The sequence below is a fragment of the Crassostrea angulata genome, chromosome 4 (assembly GCF_025612915.1).
Source record: "Crassostrea angulata isolate pt1a10 chromosome 4, ASM2561291v2, whole genome shotgun sequence".
Lineage (NCBI taxonomy): Eukaryota > Metazoa > Mollusca > Bivalvia > Ostreida > Ostreidae > Magallana > Magallana angulata.
In genome coordinates, this window is record NC_069114.1 from 42,199,681 (window position 1) to 42,213,357 (window position 13,677).

A 13,677-nucleotide genomic window follows, 5' to 3' on the forward strand; every position below is an offset into this window, starting at 1 on the left:
TTTATTACATTTTGATGTTTAGTATACATCATGTGTCATAAACAGCACTTAATAATCATTTAACACCTAAAAATTAGTCGAGACGGATGCTCTTGATTTACCTGAATTCGCACTTGCAGCAAAAAATGTTCCACTAGGTTGCACTGAAGAGAAAGAGTAAACAATTGTTATATTGGACACCAATACTTTGACATAATCCGCAATAAAACACGCACAGTTGGCGCTTTGGGGTATCTTGACAATCTGACGAAACAATGGCAATGTTACTTTCATTACATTTCATTACATTTTGATGTTCAGTATACATCATGTGTCATAAACAGCACTTAATAATCATTTAACACCTAAAAATTAGTCGAGAGGGATGCTTTTGATGTACCTGAATTCGCACTTGCAGCAAAAGATGTTCCAGTTCTTGACCCTGAAGAGAAAGAGTAAACAATTATTATATTGGACACCAATACTTTGACATAATCCGCGATAAAACGCGAACAGTTGGCGCTTTGGGGTATCTTGACAATCTGACGAAACAATGGCAAAGTAACTTTGATTACATTTTGATGTTTAGTATACATCATGTGTCATAAACAGCACTTAATAATCATTTAACACCTAAAAATTAGTCGAGAGGGATGCTTTTGATGTACCTGAATTCGCACTTGCAGCAAAAGATGTTCCACTAGGTTGCACTGAAGAGAAAGAGTAAACAATTGTTATATTGGACACCAATACTTTGACATAATCCGCAATAAAACGCGAATAGTTGGCGCTTTGGGGTATCTTGACAATCTGACGAAACAATGGAAAAGTAACTTTCATTACATTTTGATGTTTAGTATACATCATGTGTCATAAACAGCACTTGATAATCATTTAACACCTAAAAATTAGTCGAGAGGGATGCTTTTGATGTACCTGAATTCGCACTTGCAGCAAAAGATGTTCCAGTACCTGGCCCTGAAGAGAAAGAGTAAACAATTGTTATATTGGACACCAATACTTTGACATAATCCGCAATAAAACGCGAGCAGTTGGCGCTTTGGGGTATCTTGACAATCTGACGAAACAATGGCAATGTAACTTTCATTACATTTCATTACATTTTGATGTTTAGTATACTTCATGTGTCATAAACAGCACTTAATAATCATTTAACACCTAAAAATGAGTCGAGAGGGATGCTTTTGATGTACCTGAATTCGCACTTGCAGCAAAAGATGTTCCACTAGGTTGCACTGAAGAGAAAGAGTAAACAATTGTTATATTGGACACCAATACTTTGACATAATCTGCAATAAAACGCGAATAGTTGGCGCTTTGGGGTATCTTGACAATCTGACGAAACAATTGCAATGTAACTTTCATTACATTTCATTACATTTTGATGTTCAGTATACATCATGTGTCATAAACAGCACTTAATAATCATTTAACACCTAAAAATTAGTCGAGAGAGATGCTTTTGATGTACCTGAATTCGCACTTGCAGCAAAAGATGTTCCAGTACCTGGCCCTGAAGAGAAGGGTAAACAATTGTTATATTGGACACCAATACTTTGACATAATCCTCAATAAAACGCGAACAGTTGGCGCTTTGGGGTATCTTGACAATCTGACGAAACAATGGCAATATAACTTTCATTTCATTTCATTACATTTTGATGTTTAGTATACATCATGTGTCATAAACAACATTTAATAATCATTTAACACCTAAAAATTAGTAGAGAGGGAAGCATTTGATGTACCTGAATTTGCACTTGCAGCAAAAGCAGTTCCAGTAGCTGGCCCTGAAGAGAAAGAGTAAACAATTGTTTTATTACAAACAACCAAAAATTAAACAATTAACAAGTAGATATAATTACATTGTAAATGAACATGTGTCTTATAGAAATCCTTACGATTAGGGGTTATTAGGCGGGTCCAGGGCGTTGACACTGCTGATAAAAGACAAACCTGGAGTATAATTAATTTGATAAACGAACATTTCTATAATTTTTTTATTCCGAACGATAAAGGCAATACGTACATGTAATCAATTACAATTATGATTAAGCAATACAAACAGTGTATGCAACATAATACGATGCATGTCTATTACTAATGATATATTTTTTAATATAATACCTTGCACTGTTGCAACAAATCCTCTTTTGGAGCCCTGGCTGTCCGTTCGTAGTTCTAAAGTCAAGGTTGTTCCTGTGCTTTCATATGTCAAATTGGGATAGAACATATCAGAACCACATATGGAAGCTATTTTCTTGTTCTCACTTCGTAGTCCTATTTAAATTCAGATGACAGTAAGCAAATAATTAAAACAATTGAGTGATGTAATATTGTTACTCTGTATTACATTATTATAATATTTATCAATATGTAACAGAATTGATCATACTTGGTGATGTTGTTTGATTTTTATTCAACATATGACTTTTATATTCATTCCAAGAGACTTGGCTTGGTTGTTGAAAACACAAGGAATATGATATAATCACATATCGTTACAGTTTAAAACATCATTTGATGTGTAAATCTGTCCTATATAGGTTTTTGACACAAAATACTCTACGTGTAACATCTTTAAATAGTTAAATTTGTAACGAGATATTGAAACATATATGTGATGTACATATACTTTTTTTTTATCACATGTGTTCTTCAATACTAAGTGGACATGTAAATCATTGAAATGATTTAAAAGCTATATAATACCGGCAACAACAGGCAAATGATTTTTCCTAATTTTAATTAAAACAGATCAGACACTATTCTAAGGTTTATATACAACCAAGATTTCTTTGGTAAGAACTTAGTACATTATCAGTAATATTAGATTATGGCTAACTAAAAATATTTATTTTTTCTTGTTCTGTCTAGTCATTTAGATTTGTGTGTCACGAAGTTATACCAACCCTCGTAAATAATGATTTGGTCACAGCAAGAACTTAGTGGACAGCGTTTGTGTTTTTCAACGTCTATGTATTCAAATGTCAGTACCACTCCACTGGGTGCGGTCAAGATGTAACGGCATTGAAGATTACTGCAAATAATAATGGACAGGTTCTTTGTGTTTATTATCATCAAATACATAAATACTCCATTTTGAAATAAACAAAAATGACTCTCTGAGAGAGAGAGAGAGAGAGAGAGAGAGAGAGAGAGAGAGAGAGAGAGAGAGAGAGAGAGAACACGAAAGAGAGAGAGAGAGAGAAACACGAAAGAGAGAGAGAAGAGAGAGAGAGAGAGGGGAGAGTGCAGCGGCAGAGAGAAGATAACATCAGAGAGAGAGAGAAACAGATAAAGGGTTATAGACAGTCAGTTAAAGAGACAGATAGAGATACATACGCTGCATATGGATTAGGAAATCTAGGAGAGGCAATCTGTTGCTTTACAGAGGTAACATGAATTGGTTGTTGAGGACATATATCTAAAAGAGAGTGTTGTTTATGATATATTTCGTAAATACTTTTTTTTAAAAATAATGTTGACAGGGATTAAATTTAAGAAAAAGGTCTATATTTAAAGCTTTTTACTACTTTTAACAAATACGCGAGAGACAGCATATATGACTACAGTTTTTTTTAAAAAACCCTATGGTTTCAACTGCTTAGATCCCATGACAAAATGACAAGGAATGTTTCTTCTTTTTAAACTACTACTTTGTGACAATGCTTCAGCATACGGTTGATAGAACACTTACATTTTTAAGTTTACTTGTTTTACACATTACACAAAGAAAAGAATTTATCTATTTACTAGACATAGTTTGATTAAAAGTTACAGAAAAATGTCCTTCAATGACAAATCAAAGTTTATGATTCATGATGAAAAGGAGAGATCCACCTTGTTTACAAAATCGGTTCTAAAAGGTTTTGATAGAAACTAACAAGTTTTTGGGCAAAAGCATAATTACGTCAAACATCAGGCATAATTAAGAAGTATTCTGCTCTTCTTTGCAGTAATTCATGCTTATTATAGCTCATGATAAGAAATTCATTTACAGATAGTAAATTACTTGCTTCTGTCAAAAAGAAGCATATATTCATGTTAATATAACGAAGATAACAGATACTTGCAATTCAAATAAGGTACTAGCTTTTGACAAAAAAGGAAAGACGTTCGCTACCGTTTCCGCTAGCCGTAATCATATGCAAAGTGAATCCTTTTTCATGTACATGTACTGTTTTGTCTGAATTCAAGCAGAGTTTTAGCTCTCCTGCTGGGGTTACTGCTGTTTCGCTTTCCTTACCAATTCCGCAAATGGGTGGAGCAGTAAACTGAGTCTCTAGAATTAGAAATTTTTAAATTCAATGATAATTACTTACAATCCATTGAAAGACAACAACTATGCAGTAATACTGTACTTTAAGCTGTAACTACAAGCGTTCTATTTATGGCAAGTGTCCCTGGACATTAATAATATGCACATTAATAATATTTTAATATCTATATTGAATTATATTCAAACATTTAAAAGTTAAACATTTGTGAAAAAGGGTGGCGTCATTAAAATGCCAAAATTCATAGCAAACACTGAAGGACAACAAATGGTAACTTTATTGAATATCTTGTTGCCAATATGTTATTAGTTTCTCGAAAAGGTACATACCCATATATGACATTTTAGAGTTAAAGTAAATATATCAAAATAACATAAAAGTATAAATTAACGACCAAATATTGTCTTAAAACCTTCAGTTTTTTATTTACTCCAGTTGTTCTATGTATAGTAAGGATATGCACTCACCGTAAATTAAAGTAAATGAGTCGAACTAACATAGAGTATATACCACCGAATACTCTCCTTAAACCTTTCATATTTTACTCCAAAAGTTGGAAATTGCACTCACCGTTAGTGTAAGCTTGAAATGTATCACCACAATCTACACTTATGTTAGTGAGTCTGTACACTATCTGTTTTCTTGGATTCTTTGCCAAAAAGCGCCACTCGCAGAGGAGGGATCTTAAATGAAAGATAATGTTATACATTCATGTAACGTTAGTTTTATAAAATTTAGTAAGCTTCAAAGAAAGTTCTTATTACCTCAGTTAAAATAGTACTTGTAATTGGTGGACAAACTTATACAGCATTATAAAAACTGAAGAAATAGCCGCAACAACACGATTTTAGTGTCCTACGTCAGGAAGGCACGAACATCTTGAAAACATTATCATATAAAAATGAGGAATTTCAAAAGTACTATCATGTATACTTTTGTTGGGTAAATTAGTGAAACTAGCTGCGTTAACAATCGAAAGGGAAAAGAGTACATAATCAGAAAACAAGAGACCCTTATGCTTTGGCGGTCACTTAGGTATAATAGTATAGTCCAATCCACACTTTGCAAAAGTTGTTCCCCTTTGCGGGGTCAACCCAAAGGTCAGAAGGGAAAAAACAACTTTTCCCTTCATTATGCTACCAAATATTTGGGCTTCATGTAACGAAATCTCTTGGAATTTCATTTATTCCTTTGATGTGTGAGTTGCCCCAACTTGGGGCAATAAGATTCAAAGCGGAAACGGATTCCTAATGTCAAATGACGAAGTTACAAACCTCTAAACTACAAAGGCTACTGTGAGAAATATATGGGTTTTTCCCCAAATTAAAGATGGCGGCCAAGGGACATAACTTTTTGTAAGTGTGGATTGGTCTATAATATCCCTTAGATGGACTTGCCAGGGAGTCTTAGGTTTGTGTTTTAAGCTTTAAGCTTTTCGGAGCGTCTGAACCTTAATCCAAGACTACTCTATCTTTCACTTCTGCTTTCATTAGTTGATGTTTGCGACATCAATTTATATAAAAAAAAACGGGAAGGGGAGAGGCCAAGATAAGAAGGAAAGTACAAACCCTAGTTCTAGGGGCCAAACAATGTAACCTTTTGGTAAAAAGATACTTGCAGGCATTAAATGGTCAATCTATTATAAATGTATGCTGATTATAGCTTCATCCATACAATGGACATAAAATTAAAGTAGATTTCCTAAAATAAAACACATACTTAATTTAATATGGCCGCAAGTGAGAATTTACTTCGAGATGAAGTGACGAAAGTGGCAGAAAAAATGCACGTTTACTATATATTGCCATATTTGTCGCGCCCCCTCCAAAAATAAAATGGACAGTGGATTCTTAAATTGAGAGGAGGACATTATGGACATACATTTGTAATAACATTGCATTCAGTTTATCTTTACATATTGTGAAAGTACAAAAAAAATAATTTTCTATACTTTTTTATCATGTTGCCATATTGGCCTTACCCAAGGGTATGAACCCCAGACCCAGAGGTCATAAATTTCACAATGTAGGTAGAAAGCTTCATGAACATCATAACCATGTATTTTACTTTTCTCCCGTAGCTGTGAATGTAGAGAAGAATATTTTCTAAGTTTAAATACACTCACGTTATCTGTATGATCATATTGGCCTCACCAAAGGGCCTGAACCCCTGACCCAGGGGCCATGAATTCACAATTTTGGCAAAGAGCTGAATGGAAATCATACATGCAATCATGTATTTATCGCCCACTGGGAGTAGAAAAGCAGATTTTTTAATGTATAATACATTTTCACGATATGGACATAGTCCAAGGACCTGATCCCATAAACCAAGGGCCATGAATTTCACAATTTTTGAGAGCTGCATCGACATCATAATCATGTTTTATTATTTGTATTCCACCACTCTGAGAGTAGAGAAAAGATTTTCTAATGTTCAAAACAGTTTTACTATAAATTCATATTGACTCCGCCCGAGGACCTGCATTCCTGACCCAGGGGCAAAAAATTTAACAATTTAGGCAGATATCTTGATGAACATCATAATCATGCATTCAATTTATCTTCTACTACTGTGGGAGTAGATGAGATGATTTCCTAAGATTAAATACATGTTCACTATATTGGTCCCGCCAATGGGCCTGAACCCTTGATCCAGAGGAAATGAATTTCACAATTTGGAAGAGGGCTTTTGGGGTATTATAGTTATGCCTTATTTTTTCTCAAATTTATATGGCAGTAAAAAAGAAGATTTTCTAACATATTGTACATTTTTACTATATGGAAATATTAACACTGCCCCTGGGCCTGAACATTTGATCCAAGGCACACGGATTTCACCATTTAGGTAGATGGCTTCGTGAACATCATAACCATGCAGTAGTTTTTTCCCCTACATTTGTGTGAGAAGAGAGGAAGATTTTGAAAAAAAAAATGCATTTCTTCAGTGGATTTTTGGTCCCGCCCCGCCCCGGCAATGGCAAGGTCATCAAATTCAGAATAGATTCCTCTAATACTACAGATGCTTCAAACTCAAAAATGATATCTATTGTCGTTTTAGTTTTCAAGAAGTTAAAAATGTAAAACGTTTAACGCACCACGCACGTCGCACGACGACGGACGAAGACAGAAAGCAATAGGTCACCAGAGTGACTCAGGTGACCTATAAATCTAACTTACCTCTCGTATGTTGGCTCTTTGTAATAGTACAGACTTTTAGCTTCTAATCCTAATTCTATAGTTACCTCTTTTTCACATTGAGACAACGCATCTGAAAGAATTAAGTTTAAATAATGATCACCTACACTGACATTTATAAGTTTATGATTTATTATTCAATTTAAGATAAATATGATAAAGGGAGATATAAAAAGGAGAAATTATTCAATCTCTTTAATGATAAAATAAAAAAATGTCTTAAAGGTTCTTGACATTTAGCTAATTTATATTTACAGTTTATTTCACATTTACCGAATTAGAAGGAGGGAATGGAAGTTTGATCAGTTGAATAACTTTGAATTATCTTTAAAAAACCCAAATAGTCCTCTTTGATCAACAAACACACAGTATAAGAACACATTACGACAACAGATATTTATATTAATACACACTATTTTAGAATTCCTATTTCATTGAAATAAACAAATAATGCAACCATAATATCTCAAATGAAATACTGTAGAATTCTTACCTTTGCCAAAAATTTGGAATTGTTTGCGAGTAACAAATCCATTTTTATGTGGCGGCGACATGTATGCATGCCAAGCCCTGGAGTAAAAGCCACCACTGTTAAAACTTCATAATTTGCTAGTGTTTTTTATACTGATTATGCGTGTCAGCTTTTAGTTAACTAGTGTTATTTTTTTTGAAAACCAAAAGCGTTTAGTTTAATGTCTTTGTAGCAACATTAGAATCATCATGACCAAAGACAAAATAAGTAATTGAGTCTTTTGTCTTTGTTTGTATTTACATTTGTTTATACTTGCAAATAATCTATTCTGATCGAATCTTAAATTAAAATGATGATCATTAAAAGACATTTAAGACACTATTGGAAGAACGGACACTTTTGTAAAAGGTCAACAAATGTACATCAGTGGTTAACTGTTTTAAATGAATTGAGGAAAATGTGCAAAACTAGAGGTTTACAATTTTCTTAATACGGTTTTCTATGGATGTGAAGAATTTTTTCTTTTTAAAAACATTTAAAAGTTTAAAAACAACATTTCTCAAAGGTTGCTGAAAACAAGAGAGAACGTATTAATAGAGGTCTATTCAGGAATGAAATATTCTTGAGAGGATTACACGAAATAAATAACCAGTTCCCAGGTGCAACAGTATGATTGGAATATTGTAACACATCGTAATTTAGTGAAGGTAATTAAAACGGTACTGCTTTTAATCTTTTGACACATATTTTATCATTTAAATACATGTACATCAAGTATCAATAACTAACGTGATCTGCATTTGGAAATCAGCCAAAACACAAGCAATTTAATTTGGTTGTGATGTATTTAAGAAATAAACGGCGATTTAAAAAGATCTCTGAGATATGAACTTGGTTGGTCAAGTGATCAAATCCTGTGATGCCCGAAGGGCTTCTCAGCAGAATTAATTACGTTCCAACCAAGTTCATATCCCGGTGAACTTTTAAACATTGCTGTTTGTTACTTATATTTACGTTTGAGAATGGCAAATCGTTCAGAATGATTTATATAACGGTGTTTAAACGTTTACGATATTGCAACCGGTAAGCGATAAGCGCGTGCGGTTATCATAGTGACGTCATGACAAATTGAACGTTTTCGTTTTTTTAAAGTGTAATGGTGGATGATGTATTGTTATATCTAATATGATCATTATGTCTTGTGTTGTTTTATTGTTGTAAATATATTCATTATTATATAGCATGTATTTTTATATTATTACATGTTGTAAAGTTCGGGTTCGTTGCCGACGTCGCGCGTGCGTCAGGCCGTTCTTAACAACGTCTGTTGACGGCCTGACCACCGTTACTTCTGCAACGACAGTACTGAACGGACAGTTGAAAAGCACGGTTGCTTTTATTTTGACCTCTTCATGTAGGTATTCAATATCCACCAACTCCCTCTGTTTAATTTATATTATAACAAACAACTTATTAATTAACTTAATAAATCGTCTTTTAAAACTATACGAATGTGTTTTCTCTCACTGTGAATTATAATGAATCCTAAGTGGAAACGTACAGGTTTCCCGTTACATTTTTGGGGGCTCGTCCGGTGATTTACAGTTGAGAGAAACATATTTTTTCGGTCTCTTTAAAATAAAATTCAGCAAATTCAAACTTTGTAAAAGATATTTGGTTTTAATGGCGTCAACACTTTTTAGTAATCTGTCCAACAAAGTTAAACAGTGGTTCAGCTTTAATGAACCGGAAACAAAAATTGGCGAAGAAAGGAGCGGATCTAACGGAAACATAAATATTTCCAACGAAACTCGTGATCCGTTTCATTTCGCGGAAAATGTATATGAGGTGGGTCTCGAATCAAAAAGTCCCAATTTCAGTCAAACTTCGTTTGTTGACAATGACATACCTGCGTATTATGTGGAAAACAATGAGGCTGATGCTCCTTGTCTTAGACATCGCCGACGAGAAAACCACAGGATTTTTCACACGGGATTAGAGAATGGTCAAACTGTAGGGTTTGAACGACATGTTCGAGACAAGTTTGGGTCATATTTGATTGATAAAACTCCTAATCAAAAACTACCACAGAGTATTCCAGCTTCTCGTGTGAAGCAGCCTGTTTACACGCAGAACAATCACGTGACTCAAACCGGGTACTGGGGTACAGAAAGGGGAAGTAAGAAAAACCGGTATTGTGCGAGTCAAAACAGAGAAAATTATTTTGCGCACAGTACGCCTATGGCGAATTATCAAAATGAAAATTTAATGACAAATTTTGAAACAAATAAAAATTCACAAATATCTGACAAAATGCAGTTTGTCAAACAGGGTCAGGGGAATGAAGGAGAAAATTACTTTTTCTCCCAAGGTGGTAATGAAAATGTTACTTCTCTCTATCCAAGATGGTCAGATGGGGATCAAGGTTCAATTAATTGTCCCGCTCAAAACAATTCAGGGTTGAGAATAGCAAATGATTATTCTGCTGAAAATAAACATCACACAAACCCGGATTATCCGTCAGATGTTCAAACCCCAATTCATAATTACTTTGATCGAAATGATCAACGAACCCCTGTTCAATATTCCGCAGATCAAAATAAACAAATGACCCACAATTTAAAAGAATTTCAGACTTCAGACTGTCTGATGAATGACAATTCTAGCAAACAGATGTTTGCATCAGGTGCGCGAAATCTCGCAAGTTCAGGTCATATGAACGCGAATAACTTCGTCCTAGATAAGAGACAAAGAAGAGAAAAAGAGCCTGATCTTTTTAATGGAGAAAATGTGGAATGGGCAGATTATGTTTGTCACTTTGAACAAGTGTCAATCTGGAACAAATGGTCAGAAAGCGAAAAAGCGGCACAACTCGCAATGAGTTTACGCGGTTCTGCTCAGCGAATGCTAGGTGATCTGACCCGTGATCAGCTGACAAATTATGAATCTCTAAAATCGGTGTTAACTCAAAGATTCAATCCGACGGAACGCGAGACCGCATACCGCTGCGAGTTCCGGAACCGGAAACGACTCCCAGGAGAGACAGTAGCTGATTATGGCTACACATTGAAACGACTCGCTAGTCGCGCATTTCCGACCATACCAGTTTCACTTCGTGAGGGTATTATTGTTGAGCAGTACATTAACGGGCTAGGAAGTCAAGAAATAAAACGACATGTGCAGTTTGCACACCCAACATCGTTAGACAGGGCTATATCCCTTGCCCTAGAATTTGAGGCTTTTGAAGGAGTTCAAAACAATACTCCTCGCAAACCAAAAGATACTGAATTTCACTCTGTCCGAGCTTTGATAACTTCGACCGAATCGGACAATAATACAGAAAATAAACGAATTTCAGAATTAGAAAAATCGCTCGCTCTCTTGCAAAAATCGATTCAAAAATTATCTGAAAAAGAAACTCAAAATGCCCGAGTCTCTCCTCGCCACGTACCAGGTGAAGCTCGGAAGAAAGCGGTTAAGTGCTACAACTGCAACCAAACAGGGCACATTAGTAAATTTTGCCCTCAGTCACAGACACCCGTACCCGCATCGAGTCCTCACAAAGTTAAATTCTCTGAATCCGTTCCCAAATCTGATGATTTAAACTAAATAGGGCTGAGCTCGGGGCCAAAAGCCCAGCCCGTAGAAATATAACTGACAAACTTTTGACAAGGCCATCTTTTGTTAGGTTGTCGGCAGTTTCTAAGAGTTGTTGGTTTGCTAGTGTTGAGATTGGTGGTGTGAGCACGAATATGCTCGTTGATACCGGCTCATCGGTGTCTCTTTTATCGAAGGAGATATATGAGACTTTGAGTTTCAGGCCGATCTTAACCGAGGTCGCAGACACGTTGACAACAGCTGACGGTGAACCCCTGTGTGTATATGGGAAATCTATTTTCCCACTTCGGATAAATGAAAAATACTTTGACCACCCAATTGTAATTGCAGACTTGGGGGGGCTTTCTGGTATATTGGGGTTAGATTTTCTGTCCGACAACGAGATTGTAGTGGATACTTGTAAAGGAATATTGATGTCCTCAAAGTTTAAAATTCAGTTATATAGAGAAAATAGTTTAGATCAAAAGTGCGCAAGAGTTCAGATTTCTGAAAATATTCGAATACCTCCTAGGTCCGAAATGTTTATCACTGGAAATGTCAAAGGTAGTATTTCAGATGATATGACGTGCATTTTGGAAGCGAATAACGACCAAAACGGAGGACGTGATGTCCTCATTCCTAAATCCCTTGTCAATGTCACAAAGTCGTCCGTGGTTTTCTCTGTACTCAATCCTACCGACAATGAAGTAAATTTGATTAAAAATAAAAGTGTAGCTAATCTACAAGCTGTAGATTACATTCTAGAAAATGATGAATACGAAACTTCCGGAAAACAAAATCAAGATGAAATGTCTATAAATTCAAATTTACCAAATCATTTAAAATCTTTACTAACAAACGTGTCAAACAAACTCTCTATTGTCGAGAAAAATGAGCTAGAAAATTTTCTTTTGCAATATTCTGACATTTTTGTCGGACCCGACGGTGAATTAGGTCGTACATACCTGACAGCTCATAAGATTGACACGGGTGACGCAAAACCAATTAAGTTACCCCCAAGACGATTACCAATATTTCAGCGAGATATTGCTGAGCGCGAGATAGAAAGTATGTTACAAAAAGAAGTTATAAAACCTAGTAACTCTCCTTGGGCCTCGCCTATCGTTCTTGTAAAGAAAAAGGATGGCTCGACACGTTTTTGTGTCGATTATCGGCGCTTAAATTCCGTCACCGTCAAAGACGCTTATCCGCTACCGCGAGTAGATGAATCATTTGATTCATTGGCCGGCGCAAAATACTTTTGTACGCTCGATTTAGCTAGTGGCTACTGGCAAGTGGTAATGCAACCTGAGGATAGACCAAAGACAGCTTTTGCTAGTCATAAAGGGTTATTTGAATTTACGGTAATGCCATTCGGACTATCCAATAGTCCTGCTACGTTCGAACGCCTAATGGAGATTGTACTTTGTGGACTCCAATGGGAGAAATGCCTCGTCTATTTAGACGATGTTATCGTTTTCGGAAAAACATTTCAAGAAACTCTAACGAATTTAAGATCAGTTTTTGAGCGATTTAAAAAGGCAAAATTAAAACTTAAACCTAAGAAATGTATTCTTTTCAAAGACGAAGTGTCATTTCTCGGGCATGTTGTCTCCGCAAACGGCATTCAATGCGATCCACAGAAAATCGCCGCGATCAAGGAATGGCCAGTTCCCGAAAATATTTCGGATGTTAGAAGCTTTCTGGGACTCGCTTCGTATTATCGTAAATTCATATACAATTTCTCGCAAATAGCTTACCCTTTGACAAGATTAACACAAAAGAACAGACATTTTGAATGGTCAGAGGAAAGCGAAAATGCTTTCAATACTCTTAAAAGACTATTGACAGAGTCTCCAGTATTATCCTACCCAGACATAAAAGAAACCTTCATTCTGGACACTGATGCTAGCGCATATGGTGTAGGCGCAGTGTTGTCACAGGTACAAAACGGTCGAGAGACAGTGATAGCTTATGGAAGCAAAACGTTGTCAAAATCTCAACGCAAATATTGCACTACATATCGCGAACTTCTAGCTGTTGTCCTGTTCATTAAGAACTTCAAACATTACTTATATGGGAGACATTTCCTCCTTCGCACCGATCATTCGTCTCTGCTTTGGTTAAAAAA

At 35.5% G+C, this 13,677-nt stretch overlaps 1 pseudogene; it reads right to left on the minus strand.

Moving 5' to 3' along the window:
* Positions 1 to 13,677, minus strand: part of LOC128182434 (uncharacterized) — a 28,313-nt pseudogene that overhangs the window by 8,337 nt on the left and 6,299 nt on the right.